Source organism: Myodes glareolus, chromosome 14 (genome assembly GCF_982192425.1).
Source record: "Myodes glareolus chromosome 14, mMyoGla1.1, whole genome shotgun sequence".
NCBI lineage: Eukaryota > Metazoa > Chordata > Mammalia > Rodentia > Cricetidae > Myodes > Myodes glareolus.
This window is the reverse complement of record NC_142039.1, coordinates 8273639-8292923: the sequence shown is the minus strand read 5'-3', so window position 1 is coordinate 8292923 and position 19285 is coordinate 8273639. Positions and strand designations below refer to the sequence as shown.

Below are 19285 nucleotides of genomic sequence, written 5' to 3'. Positions count from 1 at the left end.
GAATAGAAATAGATTAAGATATAAAGTTAGCCAGGAGGTGGCTGCCATCTCCTTTGCGGCATCATGGCTGCCCTCCGACGTTTGGTGAAGCCCAAGATCGTCAAAAAGAGGACCAAGAAGTTCATCCAGCACCAGTCAGATCGATATTTCAAGATTAAGCAAAACTGGCGGAAACCCAGAGGTATTGACAATAGGATGCGGAGAAGATTCAAGGGCCAGATCCTGATGCCTAACTTTGGTTACGGAAGCAACAAGAAAACCAAGCACATGCTGCCTAGTGGCTTCCGGAAGTTTCTGGTCCACAACGTCAAGCAGCTGGAAGTGCTGCTGATGTGCAGCAAATCTTACTGAGCTGAGATTGCTCACAATGTTTCCTCCAAGAACCGAGAAGCCATCGTAGAAAGAGCAGCATAGCTGGCCTTCAGGGTCACCAGTCCCAACGCCAGGCTGCGCAGCGAAGAGAATGAGAAGATGGCTTGCATGCGTGTTTTATTTGTGTTTAAATAAAACCACAAAAACTGCCAACTTGGTATTTTCTGCCAAAAAAAAAAAAAAGAAAGAAAGAGTTAGCCAGTAAGAAGTTAGAGTTAATGGGCCAAGCAGTGATTTAATTAATACAGTTTCTGTGTGATTATTTGGGGGCTAAGTGTCAGGAATGAATAAGCATCCCCCTTCCTACACATGAGGAACTATATTAAAGGGTCAAAGCATTAGGAAGGTTGAGAACCACCGACCTAAAGCATTTCCCAATCCTGGACTTTGTGTTAAACTGTCATCCCTGGGCAGGAACAGGGGTCAGTGTCTCATCTTCGTTTCTCTGTCTTTGGAGTCAGGGGCCTCTGGAAATCCTAGCAATGGAAAACTACCCAAGGGACTTTTCTGACTAAGATAAACTGAGGGTGTGAAAAGTCTTCAGTGGGTTGGAAAGATCCAGAATGGAACTAAGTTCAATAACACAGAATGCTTGAGATGATGGCACATGATTTTGCCTAGGAATCTCCACAATAGTTTGAAAGTAACAAAGTGGTTCTTGGATAAAGAGATAGCTTGTTGGGTAAAGCTTTTGTTTACCAGTGTAAAGATCTGAGTTTGAATCCTCAACACCTATGTGGTTTGGTTGCACACAGCTGCAATCTCACTGTCCCACTGTGAGATGGGAGACAGAGACAGGAAAATCCCCAGAAGACATGGGCCAGCTAGACCATTGAACACAGTAGCAGATAACACACCCTTCCCCAAGCAAGGCTGAGGGCAAGGGCTCACATCTAAGGTTGTCCTCTGACCTCCAACTGATCTCCAAGCACATTCCCCACCCCACCAGCGTGGTGAAAAAGAAGTGGGAGAAGAGGAGGTTCTGATTTACTCAAGAATAAAGCCATGGATGCTTTGTGACTTCAGATAACTAAACATTGAAAAAACACTGCAAAAAATTAAGTTTCCGGAAACTTTTATGTTTGTGTCTTTGAACAATATTTTTAATACCCTGTGAAGATTTTTTGAAATATCAAGGGAAATAGTAATATTTATGATATCAGACTATTTCTAGAATTTATGCATTTATTAGACTTTTTAGGTATATCTTTCCAAAATTAATTAAAAGCATTGCACTCTTGCTTACCAATGATTTCCATGAATTTAATGTTTTCATTTGGTTCCTGAATAAATCTTTGAAAAAATATATGTCAAAACAAATCTTCCAGGAGGCTGGAGAGATGTCTTGGCAGGTAAAATTTTTGCCACATAAATATGGGAACCCGAGTTCCTAGTCTCCGAACCCAGATAAAAGGCAGGTGTGGTGACACCTCCACGTAAACCCAGCACTGCGGAATGGGGACAGGAGGCTTCCTGGGCCTTGCTGGTCAGCCAGTCTAGATGAATAGATGTTTGAGTAAGTCCCAGTGAGAGACTCCATCTCAGAAAATAGGGTAGCTCCGAGTGACTGAGGAAGACACTTGACTTGCATGCATAGGCTTGTGTCCTACTGAAACAATGGAAATACCCATGCAGGACCCTTGTGGCTAATGCTACACTGTTAGTGCAGCGAATACCCTCACATGTGAGTTTTCACACTTCTGTATCTGTCTGCTTCAAGAGCCCCTATGGGGACCAGTGACCAGCAAGCAGCACAAGGGATGGCCTTGGTTTTTCTACTGGCCTCTTGGATGGGGCTTGAACTATCTAAAGAAGAAACTCTTTCCATAAATAGTCTCTGTGAGATACTCCTGAGTTGGAAAGCATAAACAGACAGAATGAGCTCTTCTGGAGACACTTCAAGGAGCTAGACACATGCTTGGAAGGAGAGGGTAGGTATGAGACAGCCTCGTTGAGCGTGCTAGCCAAGATGGTGGCTGGGATGCTCAGTACTGATGTCCTTTCGGAAGTCTCTATCAATGTGGTAGTGAGCCCCGTGGACATGCATCAGTGTTAGAGACGCTGAACCATGGGCACTGAATGGCATGGAGGAAAACATGGGTGTTGCCTCTGTGCTGACTGCAGCTTAAGGACTGTCTTTGAGGTCTTCTTTGGAGACTCCCCCAAGGAGCTACAAGACATAAAGATAAATATGTTCTTCTTAGATTGTGTCTGTTGTAGTCCGAGCATCGAAAGTGAGTCATAACCCTGATCCTGGATGTCTTCCCATGATCATAATGCTAAGCTAATGAGAACATTAGTTAGACAAAACTTTCCTTACCACTTTCTTGTAGTCTCTGTGGTAAGAAAATTATTTGAAGCAAGTTAGAACTTACTTCTTACTTGTGAAACTGGCAAACAACTAAAAGAAAGACAATGAAGAAGCAGATACATGCATGCATTGCCAGCCATTAACAGAAGACCGGGTGGCCAAACCCCAGTGCAGAGTGATCTCACTTCTAGGAGCTGGTGCCATGGGCACACTGGTGAAAATAAGGAAAAGAAAGTTGAAGGATAGTTGCTGCAGCCTTGGCTGTAAATTCAGAAGCTTCAGAGCCATCTATGTTGTCCTGTGTAGGTGAGCCACACCACAGAACATTGTCCAATCATGAAAAGAAAAAAATCCCAGGTGTGTGGATCATCACGGCAAGAACCCTGAGATCTTCTGAGTGAAAGAAAACGAACCGGGGAGAAGCGCGAGACCAGGAACAACTGCTTATCAAAGGAGGGAGTCATCGTCAATGAACCTCGTAGATTTGTCTCTAACCATGGTTTAGACAACAAAATTAACATTTAAAAGCAATCCTCAAACTACTAAGAGTGAAGTGAAACAAATTAACCTTACTACTGTTTTAGTGGAGTTCCTACCCAGGGACTCATTTTAAGATCTACTGTATTATAGTGTTTTCCAAAGGACACACAGATCGGGAAGATCTCAGAAGATCCCTCCTGTATATAAAGAGTTACAAGCAATCAATGGGTGCAAAAAGAGGGAGAATCAGTCTTCTTCAGGGATGAGCCCCCTAGTGGTCAGCCCTGAACACATGTACGTAAGAGCAACACTGAATGGGCTCAGTAGGGTGTGTGTGTGTGTGTGTGTGTGTGTGTGTGTGTGTGTGTGTGTGTGTGTGTGAGAGAGAGAGAGAGAGAGAGAGAGAGAGAAATAATTATACAAGAAAAGATTATGGACTTGAGGTGGAATAGAAGTTGGGGAGATAGAAATTATGTAAATGCAGTGTTCATGTATGAAATTCTCAAAAATATTTTTAATTTAAAAAGAAACAAAACGTGGGGGAATGGAGAGATGTTTCAGCAGTTAAGAACACTGGCTGTCTTTCCAGAGGTCCTGAGTTCAGTTCCCAGCACCCACATGGATTGTCACCTATGACAGCAGAACTACCAATGGGAGAACTAGGTCATCTTAGATACCATATTTTTGACATCTGAGTGATTATTTTCATGTCTTTGCGAACTAGGACCATCAGTATAGAAAGGGAACACAGTGGAAGAGAGCTCAGATGAAGCAGCATCCCAGGCCAGTGAGCCAGCTCAGCAGGTGGAAGTGCTCACCTGCAAACCCCACGAAGCTCACAGTGGAAGGAGATCACTGACGCCAGAAAGTTGTCCTCAGACGGCCCCATGTGCACCGTGGCGTTAATTCATTTGCATTTACTCACACAATAACAAACAGAACAATTATAAATAAGCAAATAAACAATGAGAAAAGAAAAACAGAAGTAACACTGATGGTTTTTCCATATGGTGAGTTGGCAGTAATCTGTTGTGATGTAGAAGTTTATGTGTACTTTGTATTTTTAATAAATATTAAGACTGCCTGTGCAAAAATGAGCAGTTGGTGTTAGTGAGCAGCTGTGGTCTCTAAATGTGTCCCACGGAAAGGAACAGAGATCCTGTCCTCTGGGACAAGAACGGTACAAGATGAGCCTGGAGCATCTTGTGATCTCCAGAAGGAAAGGGTCCTATCGAAGACGTGCCTAGGATCAGTTCTAGAGCACTCAGAATCCTTGAGAAGGGGCTCAAGTGACCAAGATGGGACAATGCTGCGATAATATGAACATTCTCCATAACATACACATAGCAAGTCATATGTGTATAAGTCTGTGAGTTTCAAATGGTGGAATAAAATGTGTGTTCACTTTTTTTTTGAGGATATTAGGAAACCGGCAATTATTTTGAAGACTGACAAGTAAAGAAATAGTCATGAAGCATTGCCCTGTGCTTTCCTAAAGAGGCAGTTCTTTGGCATAGTTGAATCACAGAGTCTGGGGAAGTTCCCTTCTGCAGAAGCAATCTAGACAGTAAATGGAATGATGTGCCCATCTGTGTTACCAGCTGCAACCCTGGAGGAAGTAATGGGTTTAGGCAGTGAACATGACAATGGGAAGAAGATATTTGAAGTCTTTACTAAGAAAACCTAACATGAATCTCAAGTTCTCAAAGCTTATAATAGGAAATGAGAGCTGGGGTATACTCAGTGGCAGAATGCTTGTTTTGTACTTGGCTTTGGGTTCCATTCCTCACACAAAGAAGGAAGAGGGAGAAAGGGGAAGAAATAGGAGGAAGAGAAAGGGAGATTATACAGAATATAAAAAAACCATAACAAATGGGATAACAAGAATACAATTAGAAAAATTACCCAAGACAAACTGCTTGATTTCCTCAATGACTAATTTGATGTATTCGTGTAAAAAAATTACATATTTAGGGCTGGAGAGATGACTTGGAGGTTAAGGCTGCTCTTCCAGAGGTCCTGAGTTCAATTCCCAGCAACCACATGGTGGCTCCCAACCATCTGTAATGAGATCTGGTTCCCTCTTCTGGCCTGCAGGGGTCCATGCAGAGAGAACACTGTGTACACAATAAATAAATCTTAAGATAAGAAATTACATATTGAAAAAAAGACATAAGAGATGTATCATAGACCTTGATGACATTTGGATTTGAACAAACTATAATTTATGGAATTACTGGATGAATTTGAAGTCTACTGAACATATTCCTTTAAGAAATTGTGGTTAATATTTTGTATTGAATAATAGTTTGGTATAGCTATATTGAGAATTCCTGTTGCTTAGAGGTGTATTACTGACGTGTGTGGCTGGGATATGCTTTAAGTCATCTGAATGCTGAAATTACCACTGGCAAGTCTAGCTGAGAGACGTCTCGTGCTTTAGTGACAACTCTAAGCCCAATGATGGTTTATAAGAGCGCATCACACCAGCCATGAGAGAAAGCAGATGCACAAGTCAGAGCCAAATCCTCTGACTGGCAGCCATGGTGAAGACAGCCAGAGTCTGATGTGTAACGAGAGCCAGAATGCCCCAGCTCACAGCCTGTGACTTAACAGCCAGAGTCCAAGCAGAGGTCGGTGCTTTGGAGTTGAGGAAGCAGAGACCATCACTGAAGACTTGGGTGATCTGAAGTTTAGAATCTGTAGAGGTCAACGGAGAAGGAAGAAGCTGAGCAGAATCTGATCATATCCTTGTGTTCCATTGCCTAGCCCACTGTCTTGGGGTGTTACTTCCTCTTATCTGTCTTTCATTGGGTTTCTCTTTTTCATACTGATGGTCCCAATTCCCAGTAACACCAAAATAATCACTCAGATGTCAAAAATGCGGTATTTGCTCACTGGCAAAGTGTGGCAAAGGCTGGAGGTGTGGAGAACCGGCACACAGAAGTGACTGTCCAGTTCACAGTCAACAGTACCAGCTTGAATAGGCCTGACCTCACCTGCTTTCGGAAACTAAGCAAGGTCCAGTCTGGTTAATACTTGGATGACAGTGCAGTGATATTTCATTTAAGATTGTCTGAAGGTCAGAAAAGAAAAACAGCCAGCCACTGGCTCTTACCTCTACCTCAGTCTGAAATGGTGATCCTGCCTCCAGGTATCTCAGAATAAGACTGACTCGGAGAGCTGTCTCCTCCTGTCTTATATTCCTCTCTCATGCTGGGATTAAAGACATACATCACTACCGTCCAGTTTCTATGGCAAACTAGTGTGGCTACTGGGATTAAAGGTGTGCGCCACCACTGCCTAGTCTGGAAGGCTGATCACTGGGGTTATTTTACTCTCTGATCTTCAGACAAGCTTTCTTTATTAAAATACAAATGAAATGTTACTACATGGGAGAAGTGAACAAGTGGCTTCTCCAGGACCCGGAGGACGCAGCTGACAGAGGATGCTGAGAATCCTCATTTCTAGACCTGTCAAAGGAGAGGTCCCTTCCCTTCTGGGGACATGTGGTACCCAACTGAGACTCTGGAGAGGCATTAGAGTGATGATGCTTCCTATCAAATTCTAAAATCAAGCCTCCAACAGTCTTCCTTCTGAGCTGTAGCTGTGCTACATAAGCAAACAAGTAAAGGGGAGGACAAAAGGAGGTGGGGCAACAGATCAATTTTGCCTAATATTTAATATTGCTGAAGGCAGTGAGTATGTGCGCATGCATGTGTGTGTGTGTGCATGTGTGCGTGTATGTGCGTGTGTGTGTGTGCAAGTGTGTGCATGAGATCTTGTTCCACTGAGCCAATGGAAGAATAATATTTAGATATGAAGCCCATATTTTCCCATCCCTGAAGTATGATGCGGTTTACAATACTCTATCTTAATGCCACATACAGTAATGAAGTATTTTACAGTTGACAGTCTTCAGACTGAGTGAAATACAGTAGTTTTGTTAGAGTTGAACGAAGAATACCAAGACAAAAAGCTGAAAAGACGAGACAACCATGTGCCCTTCACCCCAGAGGTTCAGATACTCAGCCTGAATGTAGTGGGAAACCAGTAAAACTTCAGAATTGGGGGTGGCTCCTTGGTAGATCCTTACCTAGCATGAAGCTCTGGATTTAACACCCAGTACTGAAATAATAGCAACAAAAATGTTTAGTAGAGAACTTGCCTACTAAGTGGTCAGATTTGAATACTTTGGAAACTTACTCTGTGTGGAATGGGGAGGGTGGATAGGAAATGGATATAAGAAGAAAATTTAGGAACAATCATTCTCTGGATGTGGGTTACCAAAATAGCCAGAGAGTGCAGAACTGGAGACCTGTGGGGGTGGGGTAAATTTTTCAATTCTAAATTGTCTTAATGAGTGGAAGATGTCATAATTAAGAGGTAAAAAGAGAAAAGTTCAATAGATAATTGAGAAGCATTTACATTTTTGGCATTATTAGGTCTGTTATCTATCCTTACCTTATATGGGAGCTGATGCTGGTGAACCTGGTCCTAGGGCCACCATGGCTCTGCAGTGGCAATATCCTAGGGCATGGATATTGATGACTCCACAAGCTCTACTTTTCACTCTGGTGGCATATTTGTATGTATGTTACATGTGTGCCTGTATGCTACATGTGTGTCTATGCTACCGCTGTGTATGTACACTACATATGTATGTGTGTATATATGTACATATGTATGTGTGTATGTATGTACACATGTATGTGCGTATGCTACATGAGTATAAGTAGAACTTTGGCTCCTTCTTCCTGCAGAAATAAATGTGTGGGGTTCGCACCAACCTTTGTAAAACTCACTAGCAAAAGCAGACTGTGGATCAGGAGAGGGTGTGAAACCTTTGTCTTCAGTTATGGCTCAGAGCATCAATCTCGACTGTATAAAAACTGATACAAGCCTGGATTACACCGGAATTGGCGGGCCGTACTTGCTCTCTGTGATCCCAGTGCTCAACAGCCTGAAGCAAGAGGACCTTGAATGCAGGACAACCCTGGGCTACACAAGGAGTCTGTCTGAAAAAGCAAAAAGAGGGAGAAGAAAAAACACAATATAAAAATTGGCTCAAAATATAAATACTTGGAAATGAGTTTAACTTCTTCACTAAATAAAAACCTGATTAGTAACAAGGAAGGTTGGGATTAGCAGGTCCTTCTACCAGGATGGCCGAACAAGCTGTTGTCTGAAGTGGAGCATTCAAGAGAAAACAGCGGGACAGCTGACACAGATGGGGATCTTCTGAGTCACGTGGCAGAGGTCATGCTAGCTATGAACATGGAAAGCCTTCGATTCGGTACACAAGCAGACGGCTGACTGTGCTCCATTCTGTCCCTGAGCGCCTACTGACCACCTCCTCTAGGCCAGGCATCTGCGTGTCTGGGAAAGCAGCCAGTAACCAAGACCAACCTGTTGGGTGATTGAGCTGCCACCAGTGCCAAGGGGACAAGGGGATCAGCTCTGCCTTCAGGGACCCTTTGATGGTAACGTCTTCCTCCTCCTCCTCTTCCTCCTCCTCCTCCTCCTCTTCCTCCTCCTCCTCATCCTCCTCCTTCTACTTCCCCTTCATTTCTTTGGAATACTGGGTCTTATCCACGCTAGGCAAGTGCTGTCCTATTGAACTTAGTCCTTGTGTTGCACCTTTTATTTTGAGACAGGGTCTCTTTCTGTAGCTTAGGCTGGATTTACACTCATGATCCTCCTTCGTAGCTAGGATCAGGGGCCCATGCTGCAGAGCTGGGTGACATCTTGGCTAGGCACCCGAGACCTGCCAGTTATAGCTACAGTTGAATCCTCCGTGACCAGTGGGGTCCTGAAGAATGGAGCTGAGCTGGGGAGTGACAAGAGTGAGCAAGGGACAGGGAGGGAAGGGACCACGCAGAGGCCCTGCTGGGTTTGAGCAGGGGTCATGGGCACTCACCTGTGAAAGAGCCCGTGGAGCTAAAAAAGACAGAGAAGAAGCCCATAAACTTGAACTGTTTCTCTGTTGTCTTTGTGTCTTTTTCACAAGGAAAAATCATATCCAGCTCATGCCAAATGCGCTTCACTTAGAGCATCTTACATGTCTTTCTGAAGGTTTTTAAAGAAAAGCAGTTTCCAGTTCCTTCTTGCTTCGGGGCAGAGAAGGGCAGAAGTACACCTGGCCGGTTCTTCCCTGAGTTGGTAACAGAGAAAATGTCTGCTTTCTCTGGGAAGCACCAGAGTCTCTGAATTGTGCTTTGAGGGTGCCCTCAGGCTGGGTCCCCTCTGCTGGCAGCTGTGTTCTCTCAAGGCTCCCTCAGTATTGCTTTTATGAGCGTGCTGGTTTTGACATCCCCGACTCCCGCTTGCTGCTCGTGGGTCATGCCTAGAAATCCTGTACGGTGGGAGTGGAAATGGGGGGCTCGGGTGGGGGGTGGGGTAGCTGCTTGATGGGGCCCAGCTTGTGGAGATGTTCAGCAGGACAAGGGCACATCTGGAGCTGATGTAAGCCAGTATCTTAGCCAGGTGTGGTGACACAGACCTGGAATATGCACTCGGTGGGCTGAGGCATGATTCATGACAGGCAAACATATACACATGTGACACACACACATACTTGTGGCATACATATACCCATCTACACACAAGACAAGAGCAATAAAAGCTCATAGGTAATGGTAATGGTTTAAGCAATTTTGATACAGAAATGTGTAGTTTAAACTAGCCTGTACCAGTTACTAATAGAATTAGTAAATAGGAAAGTACTAATATACGAAGCTCCCCCACCGTGTATTTTTTTTTTGTGTGTGTGTAAATTAAATACTGCCCCTTTATTCCTCTCTGATGTTCTAATCCCCTTTTTTCTTCTCCATAAGCAACCAGGACAGAACTGTGGGAGCCTTTATATTATTTGCATACAATGTAACTTCTGTGCATATTGGTCTACAGCTTCCTACGCCCACTCTGCATTTTCAGGTCTCTGTGTTGATATATGTGGTGTGAGGCTGGAGAGGTGGCTCATCTGTAGAGAGCACGGTTGCTCTTCCAAAGGACCTAGATAGATTCCCATCACACACATGGCAGCTCACAGCCATCTGTCACTCCACTTCAGGGCCTATTCTGGCCTCTGGGGAGCACTGAACACGTGATACACAGACGTGCATATAATAAAACACACTCAATTAAAAGATTTTTAAGGTATATGTGGCATTAACAGATTTGTTTAACTGCTTGGGTGGTGTTTGTTTGGTGGGCATATCACATTTTATTTATTCTTCCATTGTCAAAATTTAGATTGTCTGTAATGTTTTATTGTCATTTATAGCAAGTGTGACATAGAGATTCTGTTATTGAGTTATGTTTGTTTGTTTTTGTTTTTGAGACAGGATTTTTCTGTGTTATAGTCCTACCTGTCTTGGAACGAGCTCTTCTAGACCAGGTTGGGTAAGAACTCACCGAGATTCACCTGCCTCTGCCTCTTGAGTGCTGGGATTAAAGGCGTGAGCCACCACCGCCAGGCTTGAGATTTTTTTTTTTTTAAATGTGTCTCTCTGATCCTGGGGAATAAACCAAGGGCCTCCTGCCTCCTAAGAGAATGCTCTACCAACGAGTCATCATCAGTTTGTCGGAGTTGCTCAAGATGTATATTTAAAGGGTATTATTTATTGGGATGTGGAGCATATACATTTCAAAACTACCTGGTTCATTTCCTCTCTACCCTCCCTCCAACAGTAGATACAGCTTCCCAGTCTGGCCCATCACATTGCCTAATATTATTAGACTCTTATTGAGTAGCCTCAAAGGCTTGAAGTTGTGTTCCAGTCTTCTGCCTCGTTATCTGTCTCCATAGAGATGTAAGCCTGTGGCAAGGCTCACTATTTCGAAGAGGCTTCCCTTGTCCATTCCACCTTGGGCACCTTCCACGAAAGGGTTCTTCAGGCTCATCACTCCGTGTGGCTGTGCCACGTCTGCCTAACAAATGTTCCTCCCTTGGACACGCCCACTTCTGCTTCTCTGGCTGCCACTGTGAACTGCACTTGAGGCTGCCCCAGCACAGGGTAAGAAGGTAGATTTTGGAGACAAAGACTGACTTTTCTCTTACCCCCTACCCCCGCCCCATGCAACCCTAAGCGAGTCTCTCAGGGGAAAACATGACCGTCATCACCACACCAGGGGCTCATAGCTCCGCGGTGTGGATGGAAATTGAACCTCTGAAGACCACCGCTACTGTGTGAATCGTACTTCGCATTGAATAGTTGTGTGATCTCAGGGAGTTTCGGAAAAACAAACAAACAACAACAACAAAAAACTTCTCTATACCTCGGCTTCTTTGTATGTAAAGTCATGAATGATGAGAAAACATTCTTCCCTTAGAGCGTTGCCGAATGACTGTAATAAAACAGACAGTTCTCACACAAGTGCCTGATAGGTGAGAATAAGTGGGATTTGATATCTGCATGCTTTTGGAGTTTAGTTGAAATTAAATTGAATTTGGGTACCAAACAGGATCTTATAATTAATTCCAACTTGCCCAGATGGGGAAAACAAAACCCACAGGAGCTGGGATTTGGCCTGTGGTTCCCACAGCTGGTTTCTGTCAGTTTAAGGAGTAGAAATGAACCAAGGACAGCTGGTTCACAAGGACCACTACGTGAGCCATAAGGATCGAATAAATCGGTAAGAATGCGTACCCGGAAGTACCGTTCATCCAGCGGGCCTTCCTTCACAGGCCCCCTGTGTTCCCAGCGGGGCCCCGGAAGCAGCAAGTCAGCCAACAGAAGCCGGATGTCAGGGTGCTCAGAACCCCAGGGAGGCGCTGCTCCAGGTGCTGCAAGCCTCGGAGCCCGCGCTGAGGTGCACTGTGTTACACTTCTGCTCCTGGGAGAAAACTGGATTCTGTTACCAGGCCAGCCCGTGGGACCACTAATAAATCAACAGCTCTAATTGTCTGTCAGCAACTTCTCAGGGGGTGGTAGAGGACTGGTGCTCAGAAGCAGGTGAGCCTTTCTGACCCAGACACCCTGTGCCGGCTCCTAGATACTCCTCGCGTCTAGAGCAAGCGCAGACACATCAGCAGGAAGTGTCAGCAGCCAGAGAGAGGGCTCTCTACCGGTGCTGGTCATGAGCCCAGGGGGCTTTCTCCTGCTCCTTTGACTTGGTGGTCTATTAGCTATTTTTCAAAATATAATATCGTTTTGGGGGGAGCAAATCACCTTCATTCCCCCCAAAATAGCCATGTCTAGTGTGCTGGTTAGTTTTATGTCAATTTACCTGAGAGAAGGGAACCTCAGCTGAGAAAAATGCCTCCATAAAATCAGGCTGCATGAAAGCATGTATAGCATTTTCTTCACTAGTGAATGGTGGGGGAAGGCCCAGTCCATTGTGAGTGAGGCCATTCCTGGGCTGGTGACCCTGGGTTCTATACAAAAGCAGGCTGAGTCTGGCAGTGGTGGCAGATGCCTTTAATCCCAGCACTCAGGAGGCAGGGGCAGGCAGATCTTTGTGAGTTCGAGGCTAAACTGGTCTGCAAGAGCTAGTTCCAGGACAGGCTCAGAAAACAGTAGAGAAACCTGTCTCAAAAAAAACAAAACAAAACAAAAACACAAACATAAACAAACAAACAAACAAAAGCAGGCTGAGCCAGTCATGAGGAACAGGCCAGTAAGCAGCACCCTCCATGGCCTCTGCATCAGCTCCTGTCTCCAAGTTACTGCCCTGTTTGAGTTCCTGTCCTGACTTCCCCAATGATAGACTATGGTGTGGAAGTGTAAGCCAAATAAACCCTTTCCTCCCTAACTTTCTTTTGGTCATGATGTTTTGTCATAGCAATAGTAACCCTAACTATGGCCAATGACTGGGATCCCAGGAGCATCTTCCCAACTCTACACAGTTATATTAGACTATCTAGGAGAGAGTTCTAGAAAGCTATAATCACCGGACATTAACCTGCCTGCACCACCTTTTATAACACAATAGTATTAATGAATTATATAATTACATAATATAATTAATTATTAATAATAAATATCATTATTAGTAAGTATTAGAACCCATGATGTCATACACTAAAAACTCCTCAGTCTGTAGATGGCTCAGCAGGTAAGGTACTCACTGTGAGGTGCCTGATAACCTGAACTGACCGCAAGATCACAGGGTAGGGAGACAGAACCGACTCTCCTATGATGTCCACATGTGTGCTCTCCCCATGTGTGTGTCTCCCTGTCTCTCAAACTCTTGCACACACACACACACACACATATACAAGTACCATATATAACAGCAACAATAATAATTTAAAAAGTCTCCCTTCTGACATTCTTGTTGAAATATGTATATGGGTTTATAATTTAATCTCCCACCTCCTTTTCTCCTTTTAGATCCTTCTCCCTCTCTGTCAAGATCCATTTTACAATTCAAAATCAATCACTGAAAATACATTAAATAAGCAAAATGCTTAATGTGTCTAATAATTTCTTAGTGACATTTTTTAAACACCAGTGGTTTAAATAAGACTTGTATTTGTATGGCTATTGTGACCACTCAGTGGTTAGAGTGTACGCTGTTCTTCCAGAGGACTAGAGTTTGGCTCCCAGCATCTACTTCAGGGGTTCAAACCTCCTGTAACTGCGGCTCTGGGAGATCTACTGTCCTCTCCTGTCCCCTTTGGCACATGTACACTTGTAGCATGCATGTGCGCATGTGCACACACACGGGCACACGGACACACACACACACACACACGGACACACACACACACACACACACACACACGGACACACACACACACACACGGACACACACACAAATACTAACTCTTTGAAAGAGAGATGCATCTGAGAGGGGAGGAGAGACTGTGGTTGAGGGAAGCTAGGGTGTGTGTTTCTGGGTCTGCAGAGAATGGGAAAAGAAAATAGCCTGGAGGGGAAGAGAGACTTCAGGGGGAGAGCTGAGTAGACAGAGGTGAGGAAAGGGGAGGAGGTGAGCAGGGCAGCTTGTCACTAGTGCTTTACCCTGAAGAGATTGGGGCATACCTGTGGGCGACAGGGAATTGTAGGGAAGGGGAACTGTGGGGGACAGGGAATTGTGGGGACAGGGAACTGTGGCAGACAGGGAATTGTGGGAACCAGGAACTGTGGGGACAGGGAACTGTGGGGGACAGGGTATTGTGGGGGACAGGGTATTGTGGGGACAGGGAACTGTGGGGACAGGGAATTGGACTTGCAGCTGCCTTATAACCAGTAGAGAAAAAGAGGAAGGGCTTTTTGGACTCCTTATGAGCAGGCTTTGCCCATCAGAACGTGAGTCTGGAATGTTAATCTCTCCACACAGTCCCACAGGCTGCTGGGAGGGTGGATACATTAGTCATGGTGGTAAATTAAGTGACCACAACTTCATTCAGAATTAGAGAGCCCAGTTCTCCTAGAGTCTAAGTCAGGCCAAGCGACGGATGTGACTAGGGGAACAGGATAGCAGTCACATTCCATGATTCGCAGTGCTGGGGAGGCCAGCTAGCATCTAAAACAAGAACTACTCTGAGATGGCCATGCTGGGCCACCATCTGAGGGCAATATGCACAGCCCCAGTTCAGCACAGCCTTATGTGAGTGAAGCTGTCTGGAGGCCTCCACACCACATGCCAGTTACCACTAATGAGACTGTATTCTTGCTCTGTATGGGGCTGTGGCTCTGTAATCCCAGCTTCCCCAAGGTAAAGCAAGATGATCACAAGTTCAAGGCCAACCTCAAACAGGGAGCAAGATCCAGCCTCAAAACAAACAAGCAACAAACAAGCACCACCGAAGCAGCAGCAACTTAAAATCTTGGGGCTGGAGAAACAAGTTAGTTAGGAGTACTGACTAGTTTTCCAGGGGACCCAGGTTCGGTTTCCAGTCACCAGTAACTCCTATTCCAGAGTGTCTGCTGCCCTCTTCTGGCCTGTGTTGGTACTGCATGAACACGGTACATAGTCACAAACCTGATATGTACATACACAAGAAATCAAAGTAAATAAAATCTCATAAAACACTTTTTTTAAGCAGCAGTCTTATATTACATGGTGAGACTACCTCAGATGGATTGAGACCAACAAAACAGAAGCTACTAAGAGGAGGTTGGTTTAAGACACTACATTTTGGGATAATTTCCTAATAGCATCCATTACTAGAACCTAGAGCTGAAAATGCTAGGCCCCATCACTGTCACACTGAATAAATATCCCATAAAGATCTGTCTTCATGTGCATCAAAAGACACATTCAGAGAAGGTCAGAGTGGTGCTGCTTGGGTGACAGCCCCATGAGAAACAGCCCCAAAGTGGGCAAGATGAAGACAACCTACCCACCAGACTTGGTCGGGTGGAATCAGAGAGAAGCAGAGGGATGGTGCGGCACACGCTCCTGCTGGCTGCTCATTTCTAATCATGGCTGTGCATGAAGAAGGATGTCACTTACTGTGGCAGACTAGTGCCCACTGGAAAACGGAGCTGTCCACTACCCACCTCCCTCATTCTACTTCCTTTCACCCATGGGAGTCGGCTCTGCCCCTCACCTTACTTATGCATGTCTATAAAACTATTGCAGGTCTGCATTAGGCAGGCACTGTGTTGGATGAAGGAAAAGAGAGAAAACAGGGAGAAGGAAAGAGAAGAAGAGGCTCAGAGGGAGGAAAGAGTACTCAGGCTAGTTTCTGTCAGCTTGGCACAAGCAGAGGAACCTCAACTGAGAAGATTCCCCAGTCTGATTGTCCTACAGGAAAGTCTGGGAGGCATTTTCTTGGTGAATTGGTTGTAGGTTCTCAGCCCATATTGGGTGGTGCCACCCCTGGGCTGGTGGTCCTTGGTTGTATAAGAAAGTTGTCTGAACAAGCCATGAAGAGCAAGTCAGTAAGCAGCACTCCTCTGTGACCTCTGCATCAGTTCCTGCCTCCAAGTTCCTGTCTTGAGTTCCTGCCTTGGCTTTCCTCAGTGATGGATTGAGAGCCATAAAATGAAATAAGCTCTTTCCTCCCCAAGTTGTTTTCACAGATCATGGTGGTTTGAATACCTGTTGCCCCATTGACTCCTATATGTGAGTGCACAGTCCCCAATTAGTGGAACTGTTTGGGAAGGATTAGGAGGTGTGGCCTTGTTGGAGGTATGTTGCTGGGTGTGGCTTTTGAGGTTTCAGAAGCCTGTGCCAAGCCTGAACTGGCTCTCTTTGCCAGTAACTTGCCTGAATCAGATGTATAAGAGAGAGAGAGCTCCAGCACCAAGCCTGCCTGTCTGCCACCATACTCCCCACTATGATGTTCATGAACTAATCCTCTGAGACTGTAATCAAGTGCTCAGCTGAATTCTTTCTTCTGTAAGTTGCCTTGACCACCCTGTCTCTTCCCAGCAGTCACTCAGGTATTATCTATCACAGCAAGAAAGCAAAGTAGGACAGGACTAGGCCACAGCTAGTGAAACAAGGAGCTCCTGTATAATCTGGAAAGTTCTGTCTCCAGGTGGGCATACTGCTTTTGTGCAAGTCACACGGTTTGCCTTTTTCTGGCCACTTGCCTTCTCTACTCCATGGTAAAGGAAAGTCCTTGTTGATTGAGTGTTCAGAATCCAGCATAAGGTACATGATACATAAGGACATAAGCCCATGCTTTAAATAAAATGATGATAAATAAAAAAGATGATTTAAAAAAAAGCAATATGAGCAAAGGTTTTCTTTAAAGAACACAGCTAAGAAACATAGGAATGAGACGTGTGGAGAACAGGCCTGATTTTTCTGTAACTATTTTCATATCAATACATTAAAAAAAAAGAACAAGGTATCGAATCAAGCCAAAGATACAAGTTCTCACATAAGCAGATTTCTAAAACCACCCTTGAGGTGACTGAGCAGATGTGTATCTCCTGTCTGCCTGTGTTCAGGTTAGAACAGACCGCTGGGTGCCGAGATGCGTGTAAGAGCTGAGATGTACAGGGGTTTGCAAGAAACAGGACTTAGCGGCACACACCTCTAATGCCAGCACTTGGGAGACAGAAGAAGAGGAAGAAAGAGGCGGAGGTAGAGGCAGAGACAAGTCAATCTCTGTGCGTCTGAGGATAGCCTGGTTAAAAAAAAAAAAGAAATGGGAAGGAAAAGAAGGAGGAAGAGAGAGAGGGAGGGGGAAGAGAGGGAAGAAGAGAGGAAAGAAGGAAAGAAGAAAAAGGAAAGCAGCTCTGATGCCTTACCAGTGGAGGGCCCCCAAACCGAAGCTGAAGTCTGAGGCAGTCAAAAGCATCCCCAGACTAATGTCCCTTCCCCTGAGACCCGTGACTGCCATTACAAGGAGGAATGAGCTCAAGGCACCGTATAGCCCACATTTAAATAATGGTGCAGAATCATAAAAAGGAATCATAAAAAGTGAAGAAGAATCACTAGAGCACTGGAACTCGGGTGAAGGGAAGAAGCCCAAGTGGAGAATCCTGCAGTACCGGCTCTGACCTCCAGGCGGCGGGCTCCTTGGACTCCAGACGGAAGAAGGGTTAAAATACGCATCCACTTAATTGTTATTAATAAACCCGTTATACATGTGTAATTAATATCTAGTGGAGGAATGAAGCGTTTCCAACTCTAAAAGGCCGAGAAACAGCCCCTGCATGGGCATGCCTTCTGAACAAAGGGAAGACTCTCTCGTGGGCCTTTATCGAAACGGATGGAGGGCGTACCTCACCTTCCCAAGTCTCTAGCACCGTATGAGCGAGGGGATGGCGTTTGGGGTTACTGAAAGTTTTACTGTGTGAGGGTTTTAAGTCTAAGGCATGGTGGTGGGAGGGGGTGCGGTTGGACTTGGAAGTGATAACTATCAAAGCAAGCAGGAACATTGCCTAAATGTCACAACCTTTTAGCAAACAGCTTAGTCATGTTATTCATCAAATTAGCTCTAACGAGGTTTACCTAAAGTCCTTAGCCATGTCTTCCATCCTTATTATACAGCAAAGGGTTCGGGCTAACTAAGGTTAACTTCTATTTTCCAAACAGGGTGAGTTCCGCGCTACCTGGTTGTGGGTAATTCTGTATGAGTAATTCCGTAACAATCCCACCAGAGGGAGCCAAAAGACTTCTTTATAATATTTCACTGGCTTTCCCAAGTCTTCAACCGCAAATCCATTGAGCTGCCCTTCTTACTGCTCCAGCCCCTCCCTTCTCCTCCCAGGCAAGACATTTGAAAACCCAGAAAGAGAAACAGTACTAGCAACGCAAACTCCGTATTTTCTTGCTTTGACCACAGACATTAACCAATAGTACTGCAATATTTAAGCGTTCACGCTGTTCACGCATGCTGTCTTCTTAGTAAGAAATAAAGAGCTTGTGTCTTAGGAAAGATGTGGAGCCGTGAGGAGTAAATTCAGTCAAGAAATTAGTCTTTGGCGGTGGTGCACACCTTTAATTCCAGCATTTAGCAGGCAGAGGCAGGCAGATCTCTGAGTCTGAGGCTAGCCAGCCTGGTCTACAGAGAGAGTCCAAGAACAACCAGGGCTACACAGAGAAACCCTGTTTTGAAAAACAAAACAAACAAACAAGAAAGGGAGAAGGGAGGGAGGAAGGGAAAGAAGGAGGGAGGGAAGGAGGAAGAAAGGAAGGAAGGAAACTAGAAAGAAAGAAAGAAAGAAAGAAAGAAGAAGAAGAAGAAGAAGAAGAAGAAGAAGAAGAAGAAGAAGAAGAAGAAGAAGAAGAAGGGAAGGAAGGAAGGAAGGAAGGAAGGAAGGAAGGAAGGAAGGAAGGAAGGAAGGAAGGAAGGAAACAATCCTGTGGATGTTTCCCCTTATGTGTTCCTGAACAACATTCTACGTGCCTGTTTAATTTAGGGGACACTTGACAGCGGATTTCTCTTCTTGCCATAGGATAGGATCCACTATGCATTTGAAGCTGTCCAAACACATCTTCCCTTTTCTATCTTACTTCAAGCACACAAGGCTGTCTCACAGTTCTATGTCTCTGGACACGGGCTGGGACTGGACATTCTATGCACAGGATCAGCAGGGAAAGTGGTCTGTGAGTGCAGCCAAATTCCTCAGATGGCCCCCTTGCTTTTCATTCCCACCCTTGCTTATCAGACCTCAACCTGGGTGGTGGAATCTGCTTGAAGATCCTTCACTCTGAGCTACTATAGTTCCAACTTCATGACTCTACTACATGCTGCCTTCCTTC

The 19285-nt window shown here is 44.9% G+C and overlaps 1 pseudogene; it reads left to right on the top strand.

Annotated features, from left to right (window-relative positions):
* The first annotated feature begins 15 nt into the window (after window positions 1–15).
* Window positions 16–5141, top strand: LOC148119750 (large ribosomal subunit protein eL32 pseudogene; annotated as a pseudogene).
* Window positions 5142–19285: the final 14144 nt, after the last annotated feature.